This window comes from Aedes albopictus, chromosome 1 (assembly GCF_035046485.1).
Source record: "Aedes albopictus strain Foshan chromosome 1, AalbF5, whole genome shotgun sequence".
Lineage (NCBI taxonomy): Eukaryota > Metazoa > Arthropoda > Insecta > Diptera > Culicidae > Aedes > Aedes albopictus.
This window is the reverse complement of record NC_085136.1, coordinates 322414143-322432718: the sequence shown is the minus strand read 5'-3', so window position 1 is coordinate 322432718 and position 18576 is coordinate 322414143. Positions and strand designations below refer to the sequence as shown.

The 18576-nt window shown below is 39.3% G+C and overlaps 1 protein-coding gene across 3 annotated transcripts in view; it reads left to right on the top strand.

The window, feature by feature from the left end:
• The window catches only part of LOC109406630 (uncharacterized), a 688592-nt gene that overhangs the window by 6044 nt on the left and 663972 nt on the right, over positions 1-18576 (top strand). For all 3 annotated transcript variants that reach the window (XM_062847228.1, XM_062847227.1, XM_062847225.1), the window contains exon 2: positions 17143-18239. The gene's annotated coding sequence lies outside the window, so the exon portion shown is untranslated. The remainder of the gene's footprint in view (positions 1-17142; positions 18240-18576) is intronic.

Below are 18576 nucleotides of genomic sequence, written 5' to 3'. Positions count from 1 at the left end.
GACTCCCTGGGCAAAGTGCATCATTGTACTTGCCTCACAATATACAAATTCAGGCAATGGCAGGCAAAGAACGCATTTCAATTAATAACTGTGGAAGTGCTTAAAGAACACTAAGTTGAAGTGAGGTAGGCCAAGTCCCAGTGAGGACATTGAGCCATACAGAAGAAGAAGGTCTCTTGAAAACACCTTTGAGATGTAATAAGAGTACAGACTTGTAAAAGACCTCTATAGTATCAATGGTAAAATGTCTGAAAGAATGCCTGAAAAAAAAGATCTGAATAAATCCTCCTATGAATTTATAATTCAGTTCTTGGAGGGATACCCGAAAAAACTTTTGGAGAAATTTCTGGATGAACTTCTAGAAGAATCTATGAGATTTTTCTAGAGGAATTTCCGGAGAAATGCCCACATCTGCGTGAAGGAGTTTTAGAAAAAATGCCTGAGGGAATCTCTGGAGTAATTTCTGAATATGAAAAATGGTAAATAGGGAAAATTCATTGAAAAAAACTCTTGGAGGAATTCCAAATAAAATTTCGCAAATACTTCCGAGAAAAAAGCAGCAGGCATCCATAGAGGAGTTTTTACAAGAAATTCTGAAGGAATTCTGCGTAGGAACTTCTGCAGAATTATGAAGGAATTTCTGGTAGAGTTGCTAGATGTAAACCTTTAGGCAACTTTATAGAAATTTCTGCTGGAACGGCATTTTATAGAAATCTCTTGAGCAGGGATGTTATGTATACAGATTTGTCTGTATGATACAGCTTTTCGAGCATTTGATTCTTGTGTGGGATACATATTTTTACCCAAAATATTGTATGGGATACAGCGTTCTGAAAAGTGCGATACAGATTTTTTCTAAAAATCATCTGGAGGAACACCTGGAGGATTAACTTGGGAATTTATCAGAGGAATTCCTACAAGACTTTCCCGAGAAATTTCTAGATGGGGAAATTTTCATTCGAATCCCTAAGAAAATTCCTTTAAAATTTTCTCTTGTCTGTATTAACGAGATTTTTGACCCTAGGCTAGTTCATCTCGGGACCCAAACTTTACTTCCCTTCCGAAGGAAGAACTCACATTTTGCGAGTTTGTCGGGAGTGGGATTCGATCCCAGGTCCTCGGCGTAGTAGTCAAATGTTCTAACCATCACCCCAGGTCCGCTCCTCTCCTTCACAAATTTATGAAAGAATTCATGTACGAATTTCTGTAGCAATGCCTGGAAAAACTGCAGGAGAAACCCATGAACTAGTTCCAAGAATACTGCTTTGAGAAATTTCTTAAAAAACACTTCTGAAGAAATTCTGAGGAATATTCTTGAAGGCATTTTTGGAAGAATCCCTGCAGGAATTCTTCGCCAAATTCTCAAGGCAAATTATGCCTTGTGTGTCTGTCCTCATTTTCAAAAATTTCCAGATAAGTCTGTGTAAATGGCATCCCTGCCTCCAAGATTTCTTTTTAACCTTTCGTTAATCGCGCTGTTGTACTTTGTACAACACATGAGTATTATCGACTATTACATTGAAACCATTTTTTCTATCGATGTCAAACCCGAATGTATTCTACTGGAAACTTATTTGGAATATTATAAGGCCTTTTTTGAAAACAGTATAACTCCTTATAATGCGGAAAATTGAAAATCGCATTATGCAGAACGTACTATATATAAGATAAAATAGACAGTTGAATGTGAATTAGTGTATTTCAAAATCTAAATGGTCTACAAATATGGTGTCTTCGGCAAAGTTACTTGGGATATCAAGGGCCTACGCGAGGTGACCTGAGTAATTCAGATTTCAACCGATAGGCGGCGCTAGTGAGCATGTAATTTTTACATCCCATATAACTCAGGATCCTGAGTACTTAGAAAGATGATGTCTTTGGCAAAGTTGTTTGGTTGGCTAAACACTAACTGATGCAGAGCCGTATGGTTTGAAACTCCACATCTAGGTGGCGCTAGTGGGCATTGAAATTTTATAACTCATACATCTCAGGACCTTGATTACTTACACGCAGAAAAATGGCGCTTGTTTAAAACAATAAAACGCATGGTTGATTTTCAAACTGAGAATTTACTTATTTCAAAGTTATATTAAATTGTTTTCATTTAGAGTTTATCGATAAAAACAACCGATTACCATCATTTCATATAATGCCAAAAATTTCATTTGTTTCAACAAAATAAAAACCATAAACATGGTCCGAAAGCACTCACACATCTATGAAATGTTTACCCCAACATCGCCACAGCGAAGAAGGTGCAGCAAATCCATCACGCCAACTTCCAAGTGCAGCTTTGGCCGTGATGGATAACGCGCAGGTACTCACGACAGCATCCACAAAAAGTTGATCGGTTTCGCCTTTTTTGCCTTTTTCTAGTCGTTCTCCTCGCCATCCGCTTACCGACGGTCTAAAAATAGATTGCCGAGCTGCCGCAGTTGCTGCCGTCACCAACACAATCACATTCCGGGTTTGTTAGTAGCAAAAGTGCAGTCGTTTGACTCAATTCATTATTTCATGTTGAAAATACCATATCTCTGTTTGTTTTAACAAACTGTCAAAAATTTCGACAAACGAAAATATTTGTATTATCAAACAATAGAACAGTTCAGTTTAAACTAGAAATCAGTTTGTCGCTATAGTAAACTGAAAAATCGGTTGATTTGAACTAGAATTTAATTGTGTTTACAATTTATTTTTCTGCGTGTAGAAAGATGGTGTCCAGGCTTGTCCGCACTGAACGCATGAAAATTCTGCTCTTTTGATTTACACCACTAAAACCATCGTATTAATCCAATCTTCCTATTTGACCTGATAGAAGGATGTTTGAATATCCTAAATGTCATTTCGAACTGTCAAAAAATCGCACCGCAGTGCCGCACTGAGCGTGCAAAGAGAAATTCACTGGGGTGAATTCACCCGGGTGAAATTCTCTTTGCGCGCACAGTGTGGCACTGCGGTGTGATTTTGTGACAGTTCTAAATGACATTTAGGATATTCAAACATCCTTCTATCAGGTAAGATAGAAATGTTGAATAAATACGATGATTTAGGGGATGTAAATGAAAAGAGCAGAATTTTCATGCGCTGAGTGCGGACAAGCCTGTCTTCTGCAAAGTTGTTTAGTAGATCAAACACTAACTGATGAAGACAAGTATGATGTGGAACTCCACATCCAGGTGGCGCTAGTGAGTACTCAAATATTATAACTCATATATTTCGAGATCCTGATTTCTTAGAAAGATTATGTCTTCAGAAAAGTCGTTTAGTAGATCGAACACTAACTGATGGAGAGCCGTATGATTTGAAACTCCACATCTAGGTGGCGCTAGTGGGTATTCAAATTTTATAACTCATATGTCTCAGGACCCTGATTACTTAGAAAGATGGTGTCTTCCACAAAGTTGTTTAGTAGATCAAACACTAACTGATGAAGACAAATATGACGTGCAATTTCACATCCAGGTGGCGCTAGTGAGCATTCCAATTTTATACCTCATATATCTGAAGATCCTGATTACCTAGAAAGATGATGTCTTCGACATTGTTGTTTGATGGATAAAGAGCTTACAGTTCATGCGCCGTTTGATACGAGATTCCACTACAAGGTGACGCAACACATTCATTTGCTAAAACATGCAAATGGATGCTTTTTTTAATGTTTTCAACAAGCTGTGTTTTTTTCTGTCAACAATATTTCAACAGAATTGAATGTATTTAAAAACCCAATAGAAAAGTTAACATTCCGTTCATTCCACTGTTGTTCTTTGTACAACACATGAGAATCATCTGTTATTACTTTGTAATAAATGTTTCTATTGATGGTAAATCCAAATGTATTCTTCAAGAAGCTTATTTTGAATAGTACAGGACCTTTTCGAAAACAACGTTACTTCCTAAAATGCGGAAAAATCATAAATCGCATTATGAAGAACGCACTATATATTTTATGGGACATTATATCTCCCTATCCTGATGACATAGATAGTTGATGTCAGTAGCGAAGTTGTTTCATAAACAACTGAGTTTTATTTAAAATTCTAAATCAGGGTGGCGCTAGTTAGCGTAAATCTTATATCTCATATGTCTCAGGATACTGACGATTTAGAAACATGGTGTCTTCGGAAAAGTTGTTTGGTAGGTCAAAAGCATACGGATGAGGTATCTTCTCCTCCATTTGGCCTATGATCTACCAAACAACTTTGCCGAAGGCACCATCTTTCTGAGTAAAGTGGAGCGTCGTGGCCGTTCGATTAGTGTTACAGCTCACTAGCGCCTCCTAGTGGTGGCATTTGAAATCAAACCGTCACTCATCTATAAGCCCTTGATATAGCAAGCATCTTTGCCGAGAACACTATCTTTCTAAGTAATAAGGGTCCAGAGATACATAAAATATAATATTTACGTGCTCACTAGCGCCGCCAAGTGGTGAAATTTCAAATTAAACTGCGTATCATCCGTAAGTACTTGGCCTATCAAACAACTTTGTCGAAGACACCATCCTTCTAAGTTATCAGGTTCCCGAGATACATAGGATATAAAGTTTATTTGCTCACTAGCGCCGCCTAGTGGTGGAATTTCCAATTAAACGGCCAATAATCTGTATGCTGTTTACCTACCAAACAACTTTACCGAAGACACCATCATTCTAAGACATCAGGATCCTGAGATATAAGATATAACATGAAACTGCTTACTAGCGCCGCCAAGTGGTGAAATTTCAAATTAAACTGCGAATCATCCGTAAATCCTTGACCTACCAAACAACTTTGTCAAAGACACCATCTTTCTAAGTAATCCCGAGATACATAGGATATAAAGTTTATTTGCTCACTAGCGCCACCTAGTGGTGGAATTTGCAATTGAACGGCCAATAATCTGTAAGCCGTTGACCTACCAAACAACTTTGCCGAAGACACCATATTTCTAAGACATCAGGATCCTGAGATGCAAGATATAAGGCGGTGTCCACAAATTACGTAACGCTCTAGGGGGAGGGGGGGAGTATGACCGAGCGTTACGGCCCATACAAAAATTTTCGGGTTTTCATACAAAAAAGCGTTACGGAGGGGGGAGGGGGGGTCGAAAAATGTCGATTTTAGCGTTACGTAATAAATGGATGCTGCCTAACATGATTTTGCTCACTAGCGCCGCCTAGTGGACGTATTACGAAACAAGTTTGTCAGCATCAAGTAGCCCATGAAATTTACAACAACTTTGCCAAAGACAGTCCTCCTCTAAACAATCAGGATCCTTAGATATTTCAGAATGTATGGGTGTTGTACAAAGTACAACGCGCGACTGCTCGCGTTACAAAAATTGGCGCGAGTACTGAAAGGTTAAGGATCACCTATGATTTTCGGAATCCTCCAAAAGTTCCATCTGGGAGCTCTCATGGTGTTCCTTAAAGAAATCTTTTCGGAGTTATTTCTCCAGATGTTCCTTTTGAAAATACTTCAAGAGTTCCTTATGGGAATCTTTCAGAAGTTACTTCTAGGTACCCTGCAGGACTTCTTTCAAGAAATCCTCTAAGAATTCCTTATGGAACTCCTTCCTGGAAGAATCTCTATACAAAATCCATTGATTTTAGACTTAACAGTCCAAAAAGAAACTAACTTCTCACAGACATAGCTTCAAAATTTCCTGAAGGAGTTCCTAAAGGATTTCCTGAATTAATACTCAGAAGAAATCTATTAAGGAATCTGGAGGAACCGACAGAAGGCAGACCAAGCATACAAGGTGGAATCCCTTGCAGGAGTTACTGAAGGAATCCTTGTCATACCTGGAGGAATTCTTGATAGAACCTCTAAGAGAGTTTCTGAAGCATATGTTCAGGATTTTTTTCGGAAGCATCTGAGGAAAAGTTTTTTTTATGTGCATTCTAACTCATTTGCTAATTTTAATATATTTTTGTATTTTAGTTCTTGTTAATTTTTTTAACAGAAAGGCGTAAAACATTCTTCAGAAGTTGGTGTAAACAATACTACTCAGGAAGTTGTGCAAAAATCTTTAGAATTCAGAAGATAATAGCTTCATTTGTTACAAATTGTTAGCATACGTTTTGATGCATCTTCTACAAGAATTTCGAAACTTATCTTGGAAAAATGTGTTTAAACAATTTATCAAAAGAGTTCCCTATGACTATGTATTCGCAAGATTAAGTGATATGTTTAAGTTGAAATTCTTAATGCTGCAGCTATCTGTCCAGCCACTTGTTAGTCTTTAAACTTCCGAATTTAAAATTATCTGTTCTGGGCAGTTTCTCAAGATATTGAAATGAATATTTTGAAGGACATTTTCGCTTGAATTCTGGAGAAAATCCTCATTTAATTCACTACGAAAACAAAACTTTGTAGAATAAAGCGTCCAAAAGTAACAGATTCTTGTAAGTTTCTCCCTGAAATTCCAGAAGATATTTTGAAGATTTTTTCTCAAATCTCTTAAAATTTAACATTTGTAGTGGAATTCACACAAATCTATCTCCGGAATTGGATGACTTTTGTAGAAATGTTATACCAATTTTTACTTTTGAGATTTTCAGTAAAATTTGGTGATAATAAACTATTGTTGAGTTTTGAAAAACATTCTGGCAAAATCTATAGATTTCCAGAGGAGAATCTAGAAGAAATTTCATTTCATATTAATTTGTATCTTTCTTTCTACTTTCTCTCTCTTGTCGTATATGTACGTGTACGTCTTACTGATTTTTCTCATATTATTATGAATATGTTATGCCCTTATATCAACCCAATAAACAATATTGTGTAAACCGAGTGAAATCGATAATATAGACTTCTCAATCAATATTTACCATATGTCAACAGATGAATTAATCACCCTTCTTCTGCGTACCATCATGTCTCCTGTAAGTTTCCACAAGCAACTTCTTCGAATCATGATGATGCAGTACTTGAATCATTTTCCATGAATCTATTCCGAATGACATCAAATAAACTGACACACTTCACCAGTGTAAAAATAGAACAAACGGTAGTTATCATATCTGAGAATTGGTTAAGCTACGCCTGAATGGAACGAACAGTCCAGTTCAAATATTTTCCTTCCGTTCCCAACGACCACTAGCACACTGAGGCTGAAACCTTCCAGATCAAACATAGCTTCTGGGAAGGAAGCTTCTCAACTCCGGTTGGTTATACTGTATTCCCGGTAACAGTTCCCGGCACTGACTGACTGCAACATAGTAACAGAGTGGAAGCAACTGCTGTCTGAGACAGCTCCAGACTCCAGTTTTCTTACCTCCCCTAACAACAACAACAACAACAACTTCAAACGTCGCATTGGAGCAATAAAAAAGAAGAAATTCCAAGCCAACAATACCCTCGGGCATACACAAGAGGCAGAGCACTAGCGTGGTTCAAAAAATCGTTTTTGCTCCACACCGCTTATTCGATTCCTAACTAGATTCTATATCTTCACCCAAAATTTGAGCTCATTTGGTTGAAAATTGAGACTGCACAAGCCCTTCAAAGTTTGTATGGGATTTACTATGGGAAAACGATGTTTTTCATTCAATCGACTGTAGCATTTCCCCAAGTGTCCTAGAGGGTTAGTTGACCCTTGGTACTCCTAGGCTATTCAATCAGCTACAACTTTGCCGAAGACCGCATTCAAATCGGACGCCTCATTAATTAGTTATCGATTTGTATCCAACTGGACAAACATTAAGAGTGATCCTTCAGCTTCCCAGCAGGCAACATTGCTGCATATGGCGCCAAAGATAGCACACTGAAATCATGGCTACTATGTTTCACTGCAAAATGCAGTGATGCCCACCGAATAGTTTATCCATCATGAGTAGAGATTTAGATTCTGGATAAAAATCGGTAACTAATTAATGAGGCGCCCGATTTGAATGCGGTCTTCGGCAAAGTTGTAGCTGATAGAGTAGCCTAGGATTACCAAGGGTCAACTAACCCTCTAGGACACTTGGGGAAATGCTACGGTGAATTGAATGAAAAACATCGGTTTCCCATAGTAATTCCCATACAAACTTTGAAGGGCTTGTGCAGTCTCAATTTTCAACCAAATGAGCTCAATTTTTTGGAGAAGGCATATAATCTGGATAGGAATCGAATATGCGGTGTGGAGCAAAAACGATTTTTTGAACCACGCTAGCAGAGCACCCGTCGTAAAAGCATTTATTACTGACTGGCGTTTACTTCAGTCGTATCCAGGGAAATTCAATCCCTGCGGGGGACGACGAATCAATCACCCCACTGTCGTCGTCTTCCTCGTCGGTCTTTGCTTGTTGGAGCCCATCGCATGAAGGAAGAGGTTCCCCAAAAAATCAGTCACAGCTCAAGCAATCAATTTTCCAACCGGATTAGCCGGGTGGTTATGGGCAGCAAGCAAACGCAAATTTCCAATCGTCGTCTGCTTCGATCATGGATGGAACCCGAGCAGGGGCGCATAACAAGATTCAAGAACCAAGATATTAGGGTGGGTCATTGTAATAATTTCTCTAAATCTAGAATCGAGAAATCGAAACTTTTTCCATAGTTTTTCAAAAAAAAAAATCAGAAAAATTATTATCAAACTCTACAGGGATTTTTTCGAAAGTTAACTCAGAACTTCCCATGATTTTTTTTACAAAATCCTTCAGTGATCGATGAAAAAATTCTTCAACGATTTTTTGTAGGAATTCAATTGAAGGGGGACACAAACAAATTATTTAAGAAATTTAAATATTTTAAAGTTAAATTAGAGTCATCGAGAAATTTTTTTAACAAATCCGATGAGTTTGATGGTTTTGCCTAATTGTTTGGGTAATTTTTCAGCAAATACATTTATTTTTTATCTCTCCCCCCCCCCCTCGGGGGGATATCACTTGTCAAGGGAAGAGTCAACGAGCTAAGTAACAAAAGAAGAAAATGAGATTTGTTCCGGTCTTAATGCCGCGGTTTCATCCGAAACTACTCCTGAGATGTCTTTAGAGATTCCTGCCGATTTGTATCAGATATTTCTCCAGGGACTTTTTATATGTTCTTCCAGAAATTGCACAAAATTGACTAAAGAATTCATTTTGTTGGAATTTCTAAGAAATCTGCGGAGGATTGTCTCAGGAAGTTTTCTAAAGAAACTCTTAGAGATACCGTTGGAACACTCTAGAAGAAATTCTTGAAAATTTTCAGGAGAAATTCCTGGGCAAAAATTCATGAAATAATTCCGAGCATTTCCTATATGAATGCATAAGATAATACCTAGGATAATATCTGAAGTAACTCCAAGGTAAAATGCTTGTGAAATTCCTGGAAAAACTGAAACGAAATTTCTGAAGATGCCTCTTAAACAATGTCGAAAGAAATCTTCGACAAAGGTACTTATGGAATTCTTTGAGAAATTCCTCATTTAATTTCTGAGGGATCCCTAGAGGATTTCCTGAAGTAATCCATGAACAAGCTCCTGAAGACACCTCTGAGTTCTTTAGAGAGACCTTACCGTTTTCGTCATTCGTCTTTCTAATAAGAGAAAAAATCTTATACATTTTATGAAGCGTTGGAGAAATTTCTGAAAGAAATCCAACAGAAAAAAAAATCCTGTAGGAATTCTTAAGAGAACCAGTGAAGAAATAAAATAGATAGGGCAACTTACGTATTTTCGGTAGTTTTGTTCTCTTCATCATGGGAGGTTTTTTTAAAACCTGTTGATCTCAAAGTTGGTCTCAAATCCTTCCCAACCAAGCTGAGTTATATGCCCAAATGTCAGGTAGTTTGGCCCACAAAAACCCCCCATGACGAAGAGAACAAATCTGCCGATAATACCCTTTGTCACCCTATATCTTTTGGAGGATTCCTTATACCTGCATGAACTGGAGAACCCTCAGCGAATACCTGCAAAGAGAGAGTGAAGAAATATTTCTTGAAAAAAATCCTCAAAAACGCTGAGAGAATCGTAGGAAAAAAACAAGAAAAAAATCTGAAGAAGTTCTTGAAATAAGGTCTGACTAAATCCACAGCAATGCCAGGAGGAATATCTAAAGGAACTATTGGACAAACCCCTGGAAGTAATCTCTGCAGAATCTTTCTAGAATTTTCTAGTGCTGTTTTAAATAAATGCCCGAAAAATCCACGAACACATGAAGTAAAACATGAAGGATCCTCTGGCGAAACATAAGCAAAAATATCTGGAAATGAATTTCTTTTTTAAACCTCTAGATACCTAAAGGTATTTATAAAGAATCTTCGAGTCTTTGTGAAAAAGTATCTCTTGGAATTGCATTGTTTAAGAAAAAAAAAGTTTGGAGTAGTTCCTGGGAAACCCCTGGAAAAATTCCTAAAATAAATTCTTGAGAAATTTCTGGAAGAATTCTGGAAATATTCTGACAATATTTCTGTAAAAAAAATCAAACGGTCTAAAAAATGCACAAAAAAACGAGCATGGATTTATGTAGCAATCTTTGAATGGAACATCAAGAGGAATTACGGAAGGAATCAAGAGGAGTCCCGTGGATCAGTGTTTCGGACGTTCTTGAGAAACTCCTGAAGAAGTCTCAAGGAAAAATAATCTCTGGAGGAATCTCCGGAGAAATGTTCAATGGACCGCATTGACAAGGACTTATTCTGATGGGATAGAAAGAGTAATCTTTAGAGGAATTCTTGCTAAAAATATTCTAGTAATTTCTTTTTTTGAACATTTGAGATTTTTTTTTTCAACAAATCCTGAAAGAATTCACAAAGGAATATCTAGTGGTGTCCCTGGAGGTTGTCCCGGAGTTTTTTTTAGAAATTTAAGAAATAATTTATCTAATTTCATTGAAGGATTTCCAGAATGAATCAATATTCATTATTTTTCATGGAAGGGACATTTTGGAAACTCGGGGCACTGAAATTTTGAAAGCTTGAGTAACCAGCTCTACCATGACAGCACACCTGTATATCAGTTTTCCCCACATAGCTCTCCATGAGCAATTGAAACAAGACGTTTAGGCTCGTAGCATGACAACTTCCAGTATAAAATCTAAGTGTTACTCCATTATCATAACATTAAGGGCCCATATAGCCACAGCTGTAAAAGCTTGGGTATTCAGAATTACAATGCTGGGGGTGATGGGATCGATTTCCGGACGGTCCAGGAACTTTTCAAAAATAAAATTTCCTTGACTTTCTTGGGCATACATAGAGTATCTTCTTAGCAGGATGAGCTTACTGTTAATAAATGTGAAAGTGCTCATAGAACACTAAGCTGAGCAGAAGGGTAATACCAGTGGGGACGTACGCCAAGAAGACGAAGAAGAAGTCTGACAGCATCCGGTATGAAATCTCCGTGCTATATCCATGTCCTCCCCTTATTAATCCCATTTCTGCTACTGTGGTATTGGCATTTGGCTACAATTTCCCTTTACTTGTCAGTATGTTTTACTTGTAATTAGAAAGCATTAAATGTTTCTAATTGACAAATTGAGAGATAAAATTTGTGAAAACATTCTCGTTCTGGTGGGATTTGAACCCACGACTCCGTATTCGCTAGACTGGCACTTCAACCAACTACATGTTCTGTGGTTTAGTTGGTTGAAGCGCCGGTCTAGCGAATACGGAGTCGTAGGTTCGAATCCCACCAGAATGCGTTTATTCACAAATTTCATCTCTCAATTTGTCAATTAGCGATTATTACAAGTTTTTCCAGTATGGTATTTGGCTGCAGTTCGTTTGGTTATATGAAATTTCTAGAAACTTCCAAGAAACCCGATGTTCTATGATGTGGAAATTTAACCCTCTATTGGATACCTGGGGTCCATTTGGACCCCAGGTAACTTTGGAGTGATGGCAAACAAGTTTGGTATAACATATTTACTTTATTTTCGCAATACCTTCGAACTAGACCTAGTTCTATCGTTTAAGCAAAAATAAAGTTCAGTTCATGGCATACTTTGGTTTTTATTCCATGTCAAAGTTGAACAGGTTGATATTGTATACCTGAGGTTCATTTGGACCCCAAATTGAATTTTCTTTATCTTAAGATTCTGTTGTTTTAGAATATTCATGTCCTCGGCAAATTTGTTCGGTAAGTCAAGCGCCATCTGGCGGTGATTTGGTTAACTCGACATTTCCCCCACTAGGTGGAGCTATTTGGCATTTTTTTCCTTCTAAACCATAGGGGGATAATCTGCTCAACAGACACCCTAACAGAAGGTTAGGGTAGTGTAGGTCTGAGGCCGTCTTCTACAACAACTACAAGGACTACTCTCTCCTCGTACCCACTAAACATATTCCTATGGTCGCCAAACCTTACGCCTCTCCGGAACCACCAAGAAGGTATTGCTTCAGAGAACAGAGCTATTTGGCATTAACAATTGAGTAATATAATGTCTATATCGGAAGATCTAGAGTTTGTAGAAGCGTCACGTCTTGGGGAAAGTTACTCACTAAGTCGAGCGCTTACAGATGATGAACCGATTGGTTTGAAATTCCACCACCAGGTGGTGCTAGTGAGCATGTAAATTTTGTATCTCATATATCATTGGATACTAATCTCTTAGGAAGATGACGCCTTCGAGAAAGTTGTTGTGTTGGTCAAGTACTTCCAGATGATGGGCCGTTTGATTTGAAACTCCACACATAGGAGGCGTTTCATAAGCAGATGGTCATGGGTTCGATCCCAGCCCCGGCACTTTCGTCAGTTGCTCTTTCCCCCTGAGAGCAGCTGACACTGACCCTCTTCTGAGCCCATGGCTCAATCGAACCCGGATACTTGGACATCGGCGAACGACAACCCATAATGGACCCCCAATCGGACTGGAAACAGGAACAACCAACAGCCACACATCAACATCCTCGTGCTCATCATTCTACCTAGACAGGGTAGAAAGTGAAAGCAGCGCAACGGCCACCAGTTCGATGTAGTACAATTAGAACTGGAATACATTTAGACGCTGTTCAAAGTGTATGTACAGCTTCCAATTGGAATCGCTCACGGAGTGTCCTAGTGGACAATAGAGCTGTAAATTAGGTTAAGTGATTGAAGAATAAAAAAAAATAGGCACAAATTTAGTCCGATTGTATCGCAAAAAAAAAGGATAAGGAAAGGTGAGAGATTGATTTTACGTATTGAGCTGTGGAAGAATGTGTTGTTAATTAAAGGGTCAACGTTATTTACCTTTGCTTATTTCACACAAATTCATCTGATTCTTGTTCTTGTGTCTTCAATAACGGAAACTTGATTAATAATAATTTCAAAACAAATTTCCTACAAATAGAAATTAAATATATCAAAAACAACAAAAAAAGACCGTGACGTTTTTTCGTTTGATCACGAAAAGTATCGGTTCTAGTTGGCACCGCGAGTGTGCATCTTTCTCTGTAGAGTAAAGATACATTTAAGCCCCGAGACCTGACAGCAATCAAGCTGATCACAAGGTTGTGCCTTTGCCCAGGGACATCCTACATCCTACAGGTCCATTGAGCATTGTGCTGAAGAGAACTTATTTCCAAAGATATTCTAGGTCCTCTAAGGACTTCGGCGAGTAAAGTTTTAAGATCTACAAGCGTAATCAATGAATTGTTGTTATATTACTGACACGGTGCTACATCATGCAGGTCCATGGAGTATTGTTCTGTAACGAAACAATTTCCTAAGATGTTCTAGGTCCCCCAAGAACTTCGGCGAGTGAAATCCTTAACATCTACGATCGCAATCTATGGATTGTTGTTCTGTAGAGAAATAGTTTCAGAAGATGTGCTAGGTCCTACAAGAACTTCTGTGAGTAAAGGCCTTAAGATCTAAAAGCATAATCAATGGGTTGTTGTTACATAACTGATACGATACAACATCCCACATGTCCATAAAGCATTTTCTGTAAAGAACTAATTTCCGAAGATGTTCTAGATCCCACAAGAACTTACGTGAATAAAGACCTTAAGATCTACAAGCGTAATCACTGGATTGTTGTAACAAGTGGTCCATTGAGCACTGTTCTGTAACGAACAAATTTCCAAAGATATTCAAGGCCCTACATGGACTTCCGCGAGTAAGGTCTTAAGATCTATAAGCGTAATGAATGGATTGTTGTTACATTACTGACACGGTGCAACATCATACAGGTCCATGAAGCATTATTCTGTAAAAAACCAATTTCCAAAGATATTCTAGGTTCTTCAAGAACTTACGCGAGTGAATACCTTAAGATCTGAAGCCTAATCGATGGATTGTTGTTACATTATTAATACGGTGTAACATCCTACAGGTCCATGTAGTATTGTTTGGCAAAGAAATAATTTTCAAAGATGTTCTAGATCCTCCAAAACGTCCACGACTGAAGACCCTAAGATCTACAAGGGCAATTGATGGATTTTTGTTACATTACTGATGAGGTGCACCATCCTACAGGTCCATGAAACATTTCTGTAGAGAAATAGTTTTCAATGATGTTCTAGGTCCTTCAAAAACTTCCGTGTGTAAAGGTCCCCCTCCTCAAACATATCCGTCCACCAGCCAGGCGAGCCAAGGTGGTCATTTAACCGGGAATTAGCCGGGAATCGCAAACAATCGGGAAATAAACCAAGAAATTACTGGAAATTTGCTTAGAACATCAACCTCCTCAGGTATTGAAAATCAAGGATAATCATTACAATTGCATCTTTATGAGAGTTAATGTAATTTTTTTTTTCTAAAACATGAATCTGGAGAGATTCTCTTCAGGATTCTGGGGGATTCTCTTCAGGAATCTGGAGAGATTCTTTTAAGGAATCTGAACAGATTCTTTTCAGGAATCAGGAGAGATTACCTTCATGAATCTGGCGAGAAAACCATCACTAATCTGGAGAGATTTCCATCTGGATTCTGAAGAGATTCTCCTCAAGAATCTGGAGAGATTCTCCTTAGGAAACTGGAGAGATTCTCTTCAGGAATCTGGTGAAATTCCCCTCAGTAATCTGGAGAGGTTCCCCTTGGAAATCTTGAAAGCTTCCCCTTGGAAATCTGGACAGGTTCCCCTTGGAAATCTGGACAGGTTCCCTTTGGAAATCTGGACAGGTTCCCCTTGGAAATCTGGACAGATGCCCCTTGGAAATCTGGACAGATTCCCCTTGGAAATCTGGACAGATTCCCCTTAGAAATCTGAAAAGATTCTTCTTGGGAATCTGGAGAGATTCCCCTTGAGAATCTGGAGAGATTCCCCTTGGGAGTCTGGAGAGATTCCCCTTAGGAGTCTGGAGAGATTCCCCTTGGGAATCTGGAGAGATTCCTTCCAGGAATCTGGAGAGATTCCTTCCAGGAATCTGGAGAGATTCCTTCCAGGAATCTGGAGAGATTCCTTCCAGGAATGTGTAGAGATTCCTTTCAGGAATCTGGAGAGATTCCTTCCAGGAATCTGTAGAGATTCTTCCCAGAAATCTGGAGAGATTCCTTCCAGGATTCTGGAGAGATTCCTTCCAGGATTCTGGAGAGATTCCTTCCAGGATTCTGGAGAGATTCCTTCCAGGATTCTGGAGAGATTCCTTCCAGGACTCTGGAGAGATTCCTTCCAGGAATCTGTAGAGATTCTTCCCAGAAATCTGGAGAGATTCCTTCCAGGATTCTAGAGAGATTCCTTCCAGGATTCTGGAGAGATTCCTTCCAGGATTCTGGAGAGATTCCTTCCAGGATTCTGAAGAGATTCCTTCCAGGATTCTGGAGAGATTCCATCCAGGATTCTGGAGAGATTCCTTCCAGGATTCTGGAGAGATTCCTTCCAGGATTCTGGAGAGATTCCTACCAGGATTCTGGAGAGATTCCTTCCAGGATTCTGGAGAGATTCCTTCCAGGATTCTGGAGAGATTCCATCCAGGAATCTGGAGAGATTCCTTCCAGGATTCTGGAGAGATTCCTTCCAGGAATCTGCAGAGATTCTTCCCAGGAATTTGGAGAGATTCCTTCCAGGATTCTGGAGAGATTCCTTCCAGGATTCTGGAGAGATTCCTTCCAGGATTCTGGAGAGATTCCTTCCAGGAATCTGGAGAGATTTCTTCCAGGAATCTGGAGAGATTCCTTCCAGGAATCTGGAGAGCTTCCTTTCAGGGTTCTGGAGATATTGCTTCCTGGAATCTCGAGAGATTCCTTCCTGGAATCTGGAGAGATTCCTTCCAGGATTCTGGAGAGATTCCTTCCAAGAATCTGGGGAGATTCTTTCGAGGAATCTGGAGATTCCTTCCAGGAATCTGGAGAGATTTCTTCCAGGAATGTGTAGAGATTCCTTCCAGGAATGTGTAGAGATTCCTCTCAAGAATTTGGAGAGATTCCTGCCAGGGATCTGGAGAGATTCCTGCCAGGGATCTTGAGCTATTCCTTTCAGGAATCTGTAGAGATTCCTTCCAGTCTATAGTTTTTGAAACTTACGGTACTAGATACGGAGCTCGAAATTTTTCAAAAGATTGTTTAGAGATATTGAATTCTGTTTTAGATGTGTTTTAGAGAGTTATTATTTTTTTAGAAAGACAAATCAGACAAAGGCTGAAAGTCTCTTAAATAAATCAATTAAATCAAACGGGAAACTTCAAATAATAAAAATGGCGTTTTCTATTACATTTCATTTAATGTATATCCTTCCTAATGCATGACGATGGTAACAGCTCAGTAACAGTGCACGGTTTGGATCGAAAATAGCCCCAATACACTATTTTTGGCTACGCAGTCATAAAATAAACAAATATTCACCCCCTGAGGAAGACACAAACTCTGTGCCGAAACGGCGGGCAAATAAAGAACTTCTTTGTTCATTTTATAATTTCGCAGCCAAGAATAGCTCATTTTACCAATAATTTTAATTTCTGAAGGCGTTCTACAGAGTTTTTGAATACGTATATTGTTTATAGGATTTTTTTGGGAATTCTAACAATATTTCACTTCTTAGAAGCAATTACACTTCTTTATTTACCATGTTATGATGACCGGGAATCGCGGTTGCTTCTTCTCCCTTGGATAAAAAATAAAACATTTGGGTCACCCAAAACAGCGGCGAAGGAAAACTCTGCGAAAAGGACATCCATCGATACAAATCGCGAAAAGTGCCTTTCCCCGATTAAGCGGATTTAAACTTAATGCAATGGTCGAGTGGTGTAATGCTGATTCACAAAAAAAAAATATCAGAAAATGAAATCGAATGAAAATATGAAAACGTTCGCTTATTTTTCCTTTTCTCCATTTTTTTTTCAGTCCGGAATCCAGTGCTCCAGTGTTTTTTCTTCACTCGGTAATGCGCGGTGTGGTGTGATGTGCCGGTGGTGGTAGTGATCCGAATAAATACTGCTGAATATTCATGATTATATTAATTGACCAACAAGTTCGGGGCAATCAAGCGAAAGAGTTGGGGCGGCTGGAAGCCAGCAGGAGGAAGCAAAATATTTGTGTTTCATCGAGCGTAACAAGTGAAATTTAATTGGAAACGAAACGAAACTCCACGTGTGTGCGAGCGTGTGTGTGTTTTTCTGATGGACCAACTCGGGTCCGATAATAATAATGTGCAGAATTTCTGAATATCCGACGACCACTTGATACCGTACGTCCGCTTACGGAAACATTCGCAGGTAACCAGGCAGGACGAAGCGAAGAAAAAGAAGAGACCACACAGAAGTCGCTGCTGAATAAACGGATTATACGGAAAATTTGAAAATTTCCCACCTCGTAACGGGCATCAATCATCGTGGTTTGGGTGCGCTCGCCGCCAGTAGCAGTCAGTGGAACCGTCTGTGCTCAGGTTGATGGTCGTCGTCGTCGTCGACGTCGTTCTAGCATCAGCAGAGAGGCCATTCGTGTGAGTTAGAGTGTGTCGGTGCTCGGGAAAAATACCGGGGAAAAGCGTACATCCGTACATCCGGTCGAATCAGCCGTCAGAGCAGACCAAGCGGTCCGTAGTGAGGCCAGGGATCATGGATCAAATTCACGCCTCGTCGAGTTCCACATTGTGCTGCTGTTGCTGCTTCTGCTGCCAGCTAGTACGGTGCCGGATCCGGTAGAAACGCGCGCGAGTGCTGAAGAAGAAGAGTGTGGCGTGGCGTTCTAGTTCCTCCTATAGCTAACCTACTAAGCAGCACCAGGTGGATTTTCCAGTCCGACACGGGTTTGTCGTCGTTGAGACTCGGAGTTTTCTGGTGGGTGGAAGTGATTCGGTGTATGTCGTCGTCGTACAGTGAGTGCTAGAAGCGTTGTACAGCACACCCCATCAGGATGGATTATGGAATCGGTCGTCGACACGGCGGTAGTGGCAGTGCTCCACCGATCCAGCTATTGTGACGGGATTTTATCTGGAACAGGTAAATGGGGATTTATGGATATTTCTACTTTTCTTTGGTGGGGGGAAACGGGGATGCGGGGAAAAGGTGCCAGCAAGATTTGTGTAGAACCGGAATAATAGATCGATTGAGAGGCTGCGGGATGCATCAGTGACATAGTCAGGACTAAGAGATATACCAGCATTTTAGTCTTATCTTTCGCGAGCAAGGCTGCAAGAAACTATGATCATTACTGATACTGGTAAATGAATCTTTTCCGTTTTTTTTGCCAATCAATTTACAACTGACTACAGGCTCTAATACACTTCTAATTACTTTAAAATTATGTAGTGATTCTTATGAGCAATTGAATTGCATC